Source organism: Lissotriton helveticus, chromosome 4_1, assembly GCF_964261635.1.
Source record: "Lissotriton helveticus chromosome 4_1, aLisHel1.1, whole genome shotgun sequence".
NCBI lineage: Eukaryota > Metazoa > Chordata > Amphibia > Caudata > Salamandridae > Lissotriton > Lissotriton helveticus.
The window spans coordinates 131,878,088-131,891,119 of record NC_136063.1 but is presented as its reverse complement, the minus strand read 5'-3'; the positions used below and the strand labels follow the sequence as shown (position 1 = coordinate 131,891,119).

At 46.3% G+C, this 13,032-nt stretch overlaps 1 protein-coding gene and 1 long non-coding RNA gene across 2 annotated transcripts in view; one reads left to right on the top strand and one right to left on the bottom strand.

The window, feature by feature from the left end:
* The window catches only part of LOC144828412 (uncharacterized), a 2,343,931-nt gene that overhangs the window by 269,902 nt on the left and 2,060,997 nt on the right, over positions 1–13,032 (top strand). The gene's annotated exons all lie outside the window — the stretch shown is intronic.
* Positions 7,317–7,974, bottom strand: LOC144827058 (uncharacterized). Its single transcript, XR_013610004.1, has 3 exons — positions 7,882–7,974; positions 7,706–7,785; positions 7,317–7,391 (listed from the first exon to the last, which is right to left on the bottom strand). It is a non-coding gene; the product is annotated as an uncharacterized LOC144827058 (long non-coding RNA).

Genomic DNA, 13,032 nt, shown 5'->3' with positions numbered 1-13,032 from the left:
CAGCCCTTTGAACCCAGCTTCCTCGAAGAGGCATCCTGGTTCTTAGGGCATTCACGGGTGGGGTGGCTCTCCAACCTTTTATCTTCCAAAGGGTTTCTTCAAGGTCCTACTGGGAGAGTCCTTCTTTAAAATTCAAACTGTGACTTCTCCATTGATGTCCATTGGACATGCTGCTGTGTTTCCACTCTGCACACAGCCTCTGTGGGGTTCCTAGGCACTTACCTTGGGTGATTTCCTCATTTACCCGGCTCCTCTAGGTCTTCTGGTCCAAGTCCTATTCTCCTTGGCAGTTCGCATTCCACTATATTTGTATTTGGTTTGGTCTCAAACTGGAAACCATTGTATTTTGTGCTACTTACCTGATGCTTTCTAAGCATTATTGTGTATTGCGTTGATATCTCTGGGTAGGAGATGTACCAATATGTTAGTGATAGTGTGGGTAATACATAAGGTCTAGTTTTATAAACACTGTGTGGTTTCTTTTCATCTTACCTACACTACAGATTAAAGTTGGTAAAATAAGCTGCTTTACTCTCGGTCAAGGTAAGCCTGAAGGTTGCTTTCCACAGACTCCACTTTTAGAGCATTACGTTTATTAAAGCTCAATAAAATCACCATAAGGTATGTCTGGATTAGTGCAAGGTGCATCACATAAATAGGTGTGCTCCATATACTAGGCCAGCCTTCTACAGCTACTCAAAGAGTTATAAACTATAATCTTGGTCATCCTTTAATAGCAACCTATGCCATGAATCACAGGCACATAACAACAAACTTGCCTACTGAATCAGCAAAATCCTCATGTTAGTGTACTGGGGGCATGAATGTTTTTACGTGGAAGCTTGGAAAATATCACTTTTAATAAATGCCACTGAATGTAGTGCTACAATCTAATGCTCTATAGTGAAACGCCTCCACAAAAATATCCTTTTAAATATGTTGACATCATTATATGTGTGCATGGTATTTGTTGTACCATTTACATTGGAATGATGTAATCTGTTCAGCTCATATTAGGGCTCTTAAAGCCAAGGTTGACCATTGGTTTGCCTCTAGCTCAGCTCTCTCTGTTAATTTGCTGGCTCGCCCACCTTTATGCTATACATTATAAGCACACAGAAAACGAATACTCATAGAAGATGTACAAACCATATCACAGTTAGTTTGCTATCAAAGGCTCCAGGTCTGCAGAATTTCCAGAAGTTCAAATAAACACTCTGCCTGGCAAAGTAAATTTACTTGCCACTTGGGTAGAGTAAAGAAGTTAAAGGCTGCAACCTTCTGATATCAATAATTGCCTCTGTGAGTGGGTGAGACCACTATTCAACCCTCAAGTGATATTTCTTATTGTTAGCAGAGAGGTAAAGATCAATGTCAGAAAACATTGACACGATAAAGCATATCTACTCTGTTCTAAGATGTTGCCCTGGGTCCTCCTATTATACAGTGTCACGTGTTTTCTATATTGAGATTAAGCCTGGATGGAGTGGAGCCCCGTGAAGTAACACAAAATCTCTGCTAAGCTACACACAGATCTACAGTGGTGGAGTGGGTTACCTCGCACAGTTCGCACTGATTTTTTGTGCCGGGTGTTTGTGCTGTGCTGTAAAACCAGTGTGAACGGTATCTCACACAGTACAAGACTGCACTGCTTCTTTCTGCCACTCGAACAGAAGTTGTACTCAAGCTGCAGCTCCCTCAACGCGAACAGATGGTAGCAACCATGCTCCACCGCCCCCTTTGAGAAATGGCACTGTGAAGTGGTCTAGCGTTGGCTATTCCTCGCTCACCACTTACTATTGGCAAGCACGTGTCAGGGAAAAAACTCATCAAACTCCACAGAACGCGGAGTGCAAAAAACTCCCTGAATGGAGCAGAGTCCACTGCGCAGGCTTATTTGAGATTTTAATAGAGGAGACCTCTATGTCGGTCATGTATAGTAGTCTTTGCCACCATAAGTTAAATTGTATGTCGGCACCCATATTCCCTGGGGTGCTTTCTGCGAAGAGAAAAACACATGATTAGTCAGGAATTTTGACACCAAGCATATTTATTATTATATAGAACACTACAACGCTGACCTCAGAACAGTCCTTTGTGGTGCCTTAGTCTTATGCACATGACTCTTAGCTGATGGCTAAAATAGCCCTTTTTAAGTTTCTTTAAATGTCCGACTTCCCACACTACCCCTCCACAAGGTGTAACATCAGCAAAAATGACATCATCTAACTTCATCAGCTGAACAGAATGAATGTCTTTAGTACAACTCATTTTTTGAACTGATTATTGTTCCAAATGTCTACAAAGTCTTGGTAGGGCCTTGTGTTAATTCCCTGAAGCTTTTTTTTTTTTACAAAAAGTAAAAATCACTGATGTTCGGGGAAGTATGTAGAACTGTTAGTGTACATCTTCCTAAAAGAACCCAATTTTACAAATATAATGAGTAATCCAGGGAATATGGCTGAGGAGCTTGACCTCACCCCTTAATCCAACCTACAGGTTAGAGAGTTAAGGCTTCTCTGTGAGGCTAAACAAATAAGAATTAGGTCCAACCTTACCAGGATACAGCTCCAGTAGTACCTGTCAGGGCATGCAAGAATTCACCCCATAGAAGAATGTGAAGACCTTCAAGAGAATGGAGAAAATAGCAAGGATAATGACATTTTAGACCAACCACCTCAACTACTAAGGGTGGAAGGGAACTTTGTGTCTTACCCACCACACCCAAGAAGTACAGGGTCTGGCTCCTACAGAGGTAGGGCCAACTCCATACCAGACTTTGAGAACAACTTCATTGAGGAGGATTTCCTTTAAATAAGGATGCCCAAAAGACTAGACCTAGAAACTAGGCTCCTAGCTCTAGAAAAATAGAGAGCAGAGATGGGCATAGGACCCATAAATGGTGGCAGCAATGTAAAAAATCTAGAAAAGGAAGAATCCTATGATCCTAAAATCCCCAAAGGGATTGCCCATAAATTTGAGTATGGTGATGACATCACCAAGTGGTTCACAAGCCTTTGAGAGGGCTTATAAAGCCGGAAAAGTGTGGAAGTCTTACTGGGGGCCACTTCTCTGGGAACTGTTCTCTGGGAAATGCAGAGACAGATTTCCAAACCTTAGAGGGGCAGAAGCAGAGTCCTATGAGGTCAGGAAGGGCACCCTGATTGAGGGTTTTTGACTCACTTCTGAGGAGTAAGGAATCAAGTTCAGTGGGGGGCCTAAAATTCCAGAGTCAGTCCTGGGTGGAATTTGTAGACTACTCAGTAAAGACACTAGGTGCCTGGTTGACTGGAATTAAAGTGCAGGATTATGAGGGACTTTATAATTTGTTTATGAAGGAACACATTTTAAGTAGCTGCATCATAGAAACGTTGCGTCAGCATCTGGTAGACTTAGGCCCAATTTCTCTCCAAGAATCGGTAAAGAAGGTGGACCACTGGGTCAAGGCAGGGGTAACAAAGACAACCAGTGGGGATGACCAGAAGAATGGGGTCACAATACCTCCCAATGGGAAAGAGAGTGAGAAGCCCTAAGATAAAATACAAGAGTCTTTTAAAGGCCCCCATAATCCTGGTCAGGGGGTGAGCCCACAAACTCTTCAAAGCAAAGCCCACTAGTGGGTACAAAGGGAAAAATGTTGATCCTGCAAAGGCCTGGTCTTTCCATTGTAACAAGAAGTAACACAGAACTGGAAATGCTGCCTGTCCCAACAAACCAGCCCCTAGTCCCCCACCAGTCTCTACGGGTATGGCAAATCTCCAGATGGGATCAATAGTGTGCCCAGAGCAAATCAGGGTCCAGACTGAGGCTGTCTTATTCTCTGAAGGGGAGAGAGGGTTAGCCACTTTGGCTGTCTGGCCCCCTAATTTAAAGAAATACCGGCAGTATCCCTTAGTAAATGGGACTAAGATAGAAGCTGTAAGGGATATAGGTGGCAGTGTCACTATGGTGAAAGATCCATTGGTTTCCCAAGAGCAAAATCTAACTGGAAAAACCTATGCAGTTACCAATGCTGAAAGTCTCACCACTAACCATGCCATGGCTATGGTGATATTAAACTGGGAGAGTGGGGTTGCTGGCCTGAAACAGGTAGTAGTCTCTCCAAAGCTCACAGCCACCTGTCTGCTTGGAAATGATCTGGAAACCGAAGGAAAGGCACATGCAGCCATGCTGTAAATCTCTGAGATAGTGTGTGTAAAGACAAGAGCTCAATGCCTAGCACAGGGTGAAAAAGTAGGATTGGAGCATGAAATGATGGCCCAAACTCCCAGGAGGAAAGGTAGGAAGACTGGTAAAACAGCTTGCACACAGAAAAAGATTAGGACCCCTCTCCTCAGGGAGAGGACCTGTCAGCCCCACAGGGAACTGAGCCCATGGAGCTTGAACCTTACAGGGTAGAGCTCTTGGGACCAGGGGGGCCCTCTAGGGAACAGCTGTGCCATGGGCAGCAGGTCTGCCCCACTCTTGAAGGCCTGAGGCGTCAATCTGCTGCACAGGAGCAGGGAGATGTCATTGGCTCTCACAAGGTCTATTGAGAAAAAGGACTCTAGTACACTGAGGCCAGAGGCCCTAAACCTGGTGCCTCTAGGAGAGTGGTAGTGCCGTATTTGTATAGAGAGCTTCTACTTACTCTAGCTCATAACATACCCTGAGCTTGGCATCTGGGCTAGACCAAACCTTGGAAAAGATGTGTCACCTACTTCTGTTGGCCCCACATGTCCCAAAAAGTAAAGAGGTTTGTAAGCTCCTGTGCCACCTGTCAAGCCCTTGGGACAACACAACAGGACACCCAAAGGCCCCCCTAATTTCACTATGAGTGGAAAGGGTAGGAGTGGATATAGTTGGTCCATTTGAATCTCCCACAGCTTCAGGAAGCAAGTTTATTTTACATGTCCTAGATAATGCTACTAGGTATCCTGAAGCCTTTCCCCTTAGGACTACTACAGCCCCTGTTGTTCCACAATCCTCATTGGTGTCTTTACCAGGGTAGGGTTCCCTAAAGTGGTAATATCAGATGGAGGTACCAACTTCATGTCTGCCTACGTATAATACATGTGGGATGAGTGTGAAATGATCTACAAGTTCACAACACCTTACCACCCACAAACCAATGGCCTTGTTGAAAGATTTAACGAGACATTCAAAGGTATGATAATGGGACTCCCTGAAAAGCTCTAAAGGAGATCTGATGTTCTGTTACCCTGCCTGCTTTTTGCCTATAGAAAGGTGCCTCAGAAGGGAGGAGGGTTTTTACCCTTTGAATTTCTGTTTGGCCGCCATGTAAGGGGACCACTCTCTCTTGAGAGGAAAGGATGGGAGGGAGCCCATCATGTACCAAAGCAAGATGTGGTGGGCTATGTACTAGGCCTTTGTTCCAGGATAGCAGAGTACATACAAAAAGATTCCAAATACCTTGAGGCCAGCCAGGAGCTCCAGAACCTCTGGTGTGACCAAAAAATTGCACTGGTAGAATTCTAACCAGGACAACGGGTGTGGGGTTAGGAGCAAGTGGCACCAAGGGCCATCCAGGAGAAATGGAGTGGCCCCTACCCTATCCTAGAGAAAAAAGAGTGAGGGCACCTTCTTGGTAGACTTGGGTACTAGCAGGTCTCCCAAAGGGCGATACATGTGAAGTGCCTCAAACTCTATTGTAACAGGGCTGATTTAACCATGCTCATGGTTACTGAAAAAGATCAGGAGGCAGTGAGTGTACCTCTCCCTGACCTACTCTTCCACAGCCCCTAGATGGGTCAGTATATGGAGTTGTCTCCTCTCTCTGCCCAACAGCAGGCAGATTGCAGACAGGCTCTGCAACATATGCACAGCTCATTTCCTTGATCCCTGGTCAGCCACCCTGGTGACCTAATGGTGTGGACACTGGGGACAGTTGACCTGTCAAACCAAACATCTATAGCCAGTCTGACCAAGTCAAGGAAAGCATCAAAGCTGAAGCCAGCAAGATGCTGGAGTTGGGGGTCATTGAGTCTTCTGAGAGTCCCTGGGCCAGCCCAGTGGTCCTATTCCCCAAACAGTATCCTCAGGCTGGAAAGATAGAAATGAGAAATGAGGTTTTGTGTGAACTACAGAGGCTTCAATGCTGTCACTAACACAGAAGCACACCCCATCGCCATAGTTGATGAATTGATAGACAAGTTAAGGGCTGCCAAATACTTAAGTACCTTTGACTTAACTGCAGGGGAGATTGGCATGGCCCCTGCAGCAAAGGAAAAGACACATTCTCCAAACCTGATGGGCACTTCCAGTTTACTGTGATGCCCTTTGCTCTAAAGAATTCCCCTGCTACCTTCCAAAGCTTGGTGAATCAAGTCTTTGCTGGGTTGGAAGGGTTTAGTGTAGATTATCTTAATGATATTGCTGTGTGTAACTCTTCCTGGCAGGATAACCTGGTCCATCTGGGGAAGGTTTTACCAGCCCTTAAAGCTGCAGGCCTAACTATCAAGTAATTTTTTTACTACACCTTTTTCTTCGCCTTTTCCCCGTCCGTCACCCAACTGGATGCCGGACCCGGAGCATTGTCACTTTCCGGCACCATCTGCGAAGCCCACTCTGCACTTGCCTCCCTTTGATGGGCCTGGAGCGTCCCCTGCCCAGCTTTAAGCTTTTTACAATGCGCATCACAGCATTTTTGGGCAACCCGACTCTGCAGGCACGCCTTCGAGCCCCATGGACTTGGATGGGGGCCTTGGGTCTTCGATGGATCAGGATCGGCACTTGTCGACCTCACAGTACCTTCCCCTGCTCTGATTCCAGTGATGACGCCCCGAAGCTGGTTGTGCCCCCAACCGGCCTCAGCCTCCGCCTCACCCCCGGCCTTGACCTGGTGCCGGACCAACATCAGCCGACATGGGTACTGAGGCATGAGGATACTTTTGTACCGCTGTTCATTCCTACTATAAACGGAAGATTGTCTACAAGGGATTTACTTAAGAGACTAATGCAGAAAGGAATCTAAGCATTCGTCTATAGAGTTAGTTATGAACAATCTAGCTCTACTGTATCCACAGGATAACGATGATTTTATCACAAACAGATAAATATGAATTAGAACAGGAAAAAGGCACATGGAAAAACCTATTTGTTATAGAAAACAAAATTGTATGAGATTAAATCAACATGTGGGGATACATTAAGGAATATATCATCATATACAATTATGAACAGTTAAATAAATCAAATAATACATCAGTTCATAATCAAAACATCAACTCCTATCAATCAGCCAAGAGTAACTCAAGACAAACATGAGCCAAAGAGACTCTTCGGATCAATAAATAGTTTTTGTAGATGATGTGTAGGTCGACGTTTCGGTCTTGACTGCAGATGTCAAAAGAACATCATCAGAACAATTATAAAAATGTAGAGAAAACCCCCTGTGTAGAGATAACATAAATAAATTACCACTCTGTATAAAACTACACATTTTACTATGAAATATCAATTTCAAACAATTCAATAGGATAACCGTGTGCAAGGCACCAAAGTGCTACATTTGATGCAAATATTTAACATATACAGTTAATTAAGAAATTAAGAAACCAAAACATATATGATTCATTTGATGTAGAGACAGCTTTTAAAAATCAAGGTTTCGTTGTTAAATACACTTGAATTGTGCCTCTGGCCAAGGAGGAGGAGATGACAACATCAAAACCCATTATATGCAGCAAGTTAGTCACTGACTTACTTCAAGGAATAGTGATGCAGAGAAAAAAATGAATTGATCGCTGCCAAAGGCCGAGCAGACCGCAATGTTCTGTCGGGGAGCTGATTAAAACAAGACAAAAGGAAAAAGAATCACATAACTAATATGTCTTGGGTACGTAGCGGTTCAAGGTCAAATGGGAAGATGCAACATCCTACCTTTCTGTGTTTCAAGAGTGCAGAAATCTATCCCGGTATAGTAATCTGATGTCAAATGGTAAATGGCACTTTAGGTTTGGGTTGTCAACATTTCTAAATGCAACATAAAAGACAGCTATGTCTCAATAGAACTGGCTTAGCCGAGTTAGCACGATCAAAAGAACAGTTATCCAAATATTGTAACGAAATTGGTGATACAAAAGACCCATGGGCAAAAAGCATCTGTGCCCGTGTTGTTATATTGTTCATTCAACTCATAACTATGTCATGAATAGGGAAGATACTGGGGTATTGTGAAAACTCCCTTATAGAACTATTGTTTTGCCTCAAAGGGGAAAATCAACTAGGAAAATGCTGACGAATTTTTTATATATGTCAGTATGTTCCAGTACATAACCGAAACAACCGTAACGGTTGTCTGCATTTAATGGCATACTCTCCCAATATTAAAAACGGAAAGTGCTATATAAAACATTATTCTTAATGGCTTCAGCATGTGAGGTGGCGGGGTATTATCGGTGGTCAAGATGACTTATTGAGCACCAACTGCATGATATCACATAAATAGACAGAAAGTCAATATCGATTAGAACTACAGTCGTGTAAGGACAGACTTGGCATTAAACAAGACAAAAGTATAGCCAGGCTGCCACTTTTAATACTTACGGGGTGATGGTGGTTCAGGAGAAATACACCACACGCATTTCCAGAGGCATTCGCACATGGATAGAGTGCGAGCATTCACTGTCGGTGTATTTAAAGACCGACCACCATTAGTGCGTCATCATTTGACTCCCCGATAGGTCTTACGAGTACCGCTGAGTAATATGGCTGCCATATTGGAGTGTAATTGCTATATGTAATGGGCAGTGGGTTTGTCGATATTTCACTAGTGCAGTTAACAAGAAGTGAAAACATTTTCACATGTCTAATCGAGATAACAACAAACAGTATAAAATTGTATGATTAAATTATGGGAGTCCGCAATACAATGAACACCGTAAAAAATGTATTGGTAACAGACAAAGGCAATAATTATCGCTGTTCATTCCTGGCATTCCCTATCGCCCTGAGTGGCAGCCAGAGGAGGGTGAGGAGGACTGGGAGGGGTCTATTGACCCTTTAGTGGACCAGCTTGAAGAGCCAGACTGACAAGAGGTGTTGGGTGATGCCAGTGGTTTAGATACCTCCCCAGACCTTGGCATGCCCCCCCCCCCACCCTGGCTACGGAGGATGGAGCTTCATACGCAGTGGTGAAACGTAGGGTGGCTGAGGCCTTGGCAGTCAGGACTAACCTTCTGACAGAGGTGCTTCTGCCAGCAGCTGCCTCTTTGGAGCCCCTGCTGCCTTTTAATGAAGCCCTCACAGACATCCAGGGGCTCCTGTAGACAGGATGATTGCCCGATGCCACCGCCCACACGGTGCAACCCACTTTTCCTCTCCCAAAACACAAACCCGAGAGATTGGTGGTCCAAGCCTCATCCTCTGATGGTGCCTACCCTACAGCTCCCCCAGATAGGGAATCCAAGAAGATGTTTTCTTCCGCCAGCTTAGGGCTGCGGTGGGTGAACACCGCATGCCTCTTGGGCCGTTATACCAAAACTGTGTGGGATACGGTTGCGCAAGTGATGCCACAGTGCATGGAGGAGGCCCTGGCTGTTCTCACCCACGCAGTTGCTGATGTTCAAGACGTAGCTAAGTTCACCATCAGCTGTGGGCTGAAAACCGCTGATTCTCTGGGCAGAACGGTTTCAACATCGGTAGCCCTGAGACGCTACGCCTGGTTTAGGACCTCTGATTTTTCAGTGGGATGCCCAATCCACCCTTTTGGGCCTTTTGATGGCCTGCGCTTGTTTGGTGACAAGGCGGACTCAGCGTTCGGGTGCTTAGAGGATTCTAGGACTATGGCCAGATCCTTGGTCCTCGCAGCAACCTCTCTACCTACAGTCTGCCTTTCGCCCTTTTCGTGGCTACGGGTGGGGTGCCCACCACGTTCCACCCAATTGAGCCACAAGGCCATGCAAGCTACCCAGTCTATGCGTGACCTTGGATGTGGGACCCAGCGTCGCCGGTCTGGGGCCAAGGGGACCGGCCAGTCCACCCATACCCTCCTGCAGCAGCCTCCAAACCTTCATAGTCCAACTTTTCATGGCCACCAGAGACCAGTGGGTGACAGGATTCGCCTACACTTCCCCCACTGCCACAACAAATGTTCAGACTGGTGGGTTTTGCAGGTAGTCCGAAGGGGCTACTCCCTCCCCTTCAAGATTACCCCTCCCTCTATGCCACTAGCAGTCCATCGCATGTCGGAGGATCACTTGGCCCTTCTGCGCCAGGAAGTTGTGGCTCTCTTAGCCAAGGTAGCTATTGAATGGGTCCCTGTGCCAGAAGTAGGTCATGGTTGCTATTCCCACTACTTTCTGGTAACCAACAAGGACAAAGGCCTGCATCCTATCTTAGACATCAGGGCCTTCAACCACTTCCTTAGGAAGGAGAAGTTCAAAATGCTCATGTTGGCTCAAGTCCTCTCTGCCCTCGATCCCGGAGACTGGATGGTAGCGTTGGACTTGCAGGATGCCTATTCCCACATCCCCATTCTGCCAGCCCACAGGCGTAACCTATTGTTCACAGTAGGCCATGAGCATTTTCAATTTACCATGCTCCACTTTGGCCTTTCCAGCACCCCTCGGGTGTTCACGAAAGGGCTGGCGATGGTCACGGCTAATCTGCGCAGATCAGGGGTTCAAGTGTTTTCCCTTTCTCAACGACTTTCTGTGGAAGGTGGCTTGCCCCAGGCTGTCGTCTCCCACCACTAGACTATAGCGGACCTCCTGAATTTGCTGGGGTTCACTATCAATGTGCTGTAGACACCTCTTAGTGCAGTTTTGGGCATATCCTCCCAAACAGCAAGCCTGTGATATTCGGGCTATGATACCGATGTTTCAGCCTCCCAGATTTTGGTGAGAATGACCCTGAGGCTGCTGGGCCTCATTGCCTCCTGCATCCTGCCTGTTGATCATGCCAGATGGCACATGCGGGCTCTGCAATGTGACCTGAAGTTCCAGTGGGCGCAGCATCAGAGGAATCTTTCCGATGTCGGCCAGATCTCGGAGGGGACTGCACGTCAGTTGCAATGGTGGCTAACGAACCAGGATTGGGTCAATGACAGAACCCTCTCCCTTCCCCAACCAGAGTTGACAGTGGTGACAGATGCATCACTCCTGGGATGGGGCAGCCACATGATAGAGGGGGAGATCAGGGGTCTCTGGTCTCTGGTGGAGTGCAGCCCCCACATCAACCTTCTGGAGCTTCGGGCGATCCGTCTTGCACTGAAGGCATTCCTTCCTTCTGTCAAAGGGAGAGTAGTGCAGGGGTTCACAGACAACACCACTGCTATGTGGTACTGCAACAAAAAGGGGCTTGTGGGGTCGCGGATCCTATGTCAAGAGGCTCTTTGCCTTTGGACATGGCAGGATCATCAGGGCATATCCCTGGTGGTTCAACGCCTGGCAGGTTCTCTAAACCCCAGGGCAGACAAGCTCAGCCGCCGGTGCATGATGGATTATGAATGGTGTCTTAACTCGGAGGTGGTGCAAGGCCTTTTTCAGCAGTGGTGAGAGCCTTGGTTAGATCTGTTCGCCAATGAAGAGAACGTGCAATGTGGGCAGTTCTGCGTGTTGGAATTTCCAATGCAGCACTTGCTCAGTGACACTTTTCCTTGTGAGTGTAGTTGCGGCCTCCTGTACGCCTTTCGGCCTGTACCACTTCTACCCAGAGTGCTAAAGAAGATCAAGCTCGGCCGGGCCCAAGTCATTCTTATGGCTTCGGACTGGGCATGAAGTGTCTGGTATCCCAAGCTCTTCAGCATGCCCATCGATCTTTCAATCAGACTGCCTCTTTGGGAGACTCTTCTGTCGCAGCATCAGGCGACGGACCTCCACCCAAACCTGTCCAGCCTCCACCTCCTTGCGTGGAGATTAAGCAGCAACAGTTGACAGCTTTCGACTTTCTTCCGGAGGTTTGTAACGTCATCTTGGCAGCCAGGCGCCCCTCCATTAAATAGTATACACCTGTAAATGGAACACATTTGTGACATGGTGCACATCAAAGGCTGATCCCCTTTCTTTCCCTCTTTCAGAGGTTCTCTTCTTCATTCTATCTTTGGCCCAGCAGGTCTTTGCTCTGGGCACCCTGAAAGGCTATCTTTTGGCCATTTCGGCCTTTCTTCGCCTTTCTTCGCCTTCCTGATCAGTCTTCTCTTTTCAAGTCTCCTATTGTAAATAGATTTCTGAAGGGGTCATCTCTATCCTCCTTCTCCTATCCTAATGCCCCAATGGGACTTGTCCTTACTTATCTTATGTGTACTCCCTTCAAGCCACTACATAATTTTCTTCTTGGTCTTCTTACTTTAAATACTGCTTACCTGCTCGCCATCACCTCTGCCCACAGTGTGAGTAGCTTCAGGCTCTATCTTCCAAGCCTCCATTTCTTACTGTTCATCCGGACAAAGTGGTCCTTTGCACTAGCCCTCTTTTCTGCCCAAAGTGGTTACCTCTTTTGACAAAGGTCAGACCATGACCCCCTATCTTCCCGCCTCCACATCCTTCATAAGAGGAGGAGAGACTCCACTGTTTGATCCCAAAATGTGTGCTGTCCTTCTACCTTCTACCACTAATGATTTCCGGGTGGACAATCAACCCTTCGTGGGTTATGTGGGCAGCAAGTAAGGTTGGGCCTTGCACAAACGTACCATCTCTTGATGGGTTGTCATATGCATCAAAATCTGATATTCTCTGGTGAAAAAGGAACCTCCAGTAGGACTAAGCACCAGTGCGATGGCAGCCACTACTGCTTTGAAATGTGGAGTTCCTCTGATTAACATCTGCCAGGCAGCCATGTGGGCATCCCTGCATACGTTCACTAAACATTACTGCCTGGATAGTCAAGTCCGGAGAGGTGGCTTTTTTGACAGTTCTGTTCTCAAGGACTTCCTGGTGTGAACTTAGTGCGCAGACCCACCATCGGGGTTGTCATTGCTGGGGTATCAATTTTAAAACCAAGGAATTTATAACTGCAGTCTCTTTCAGATGAACAAGTTACTTATCTTCGGTAACAACATATGTAGCTATGAAGCTATGCACTTTAACATAA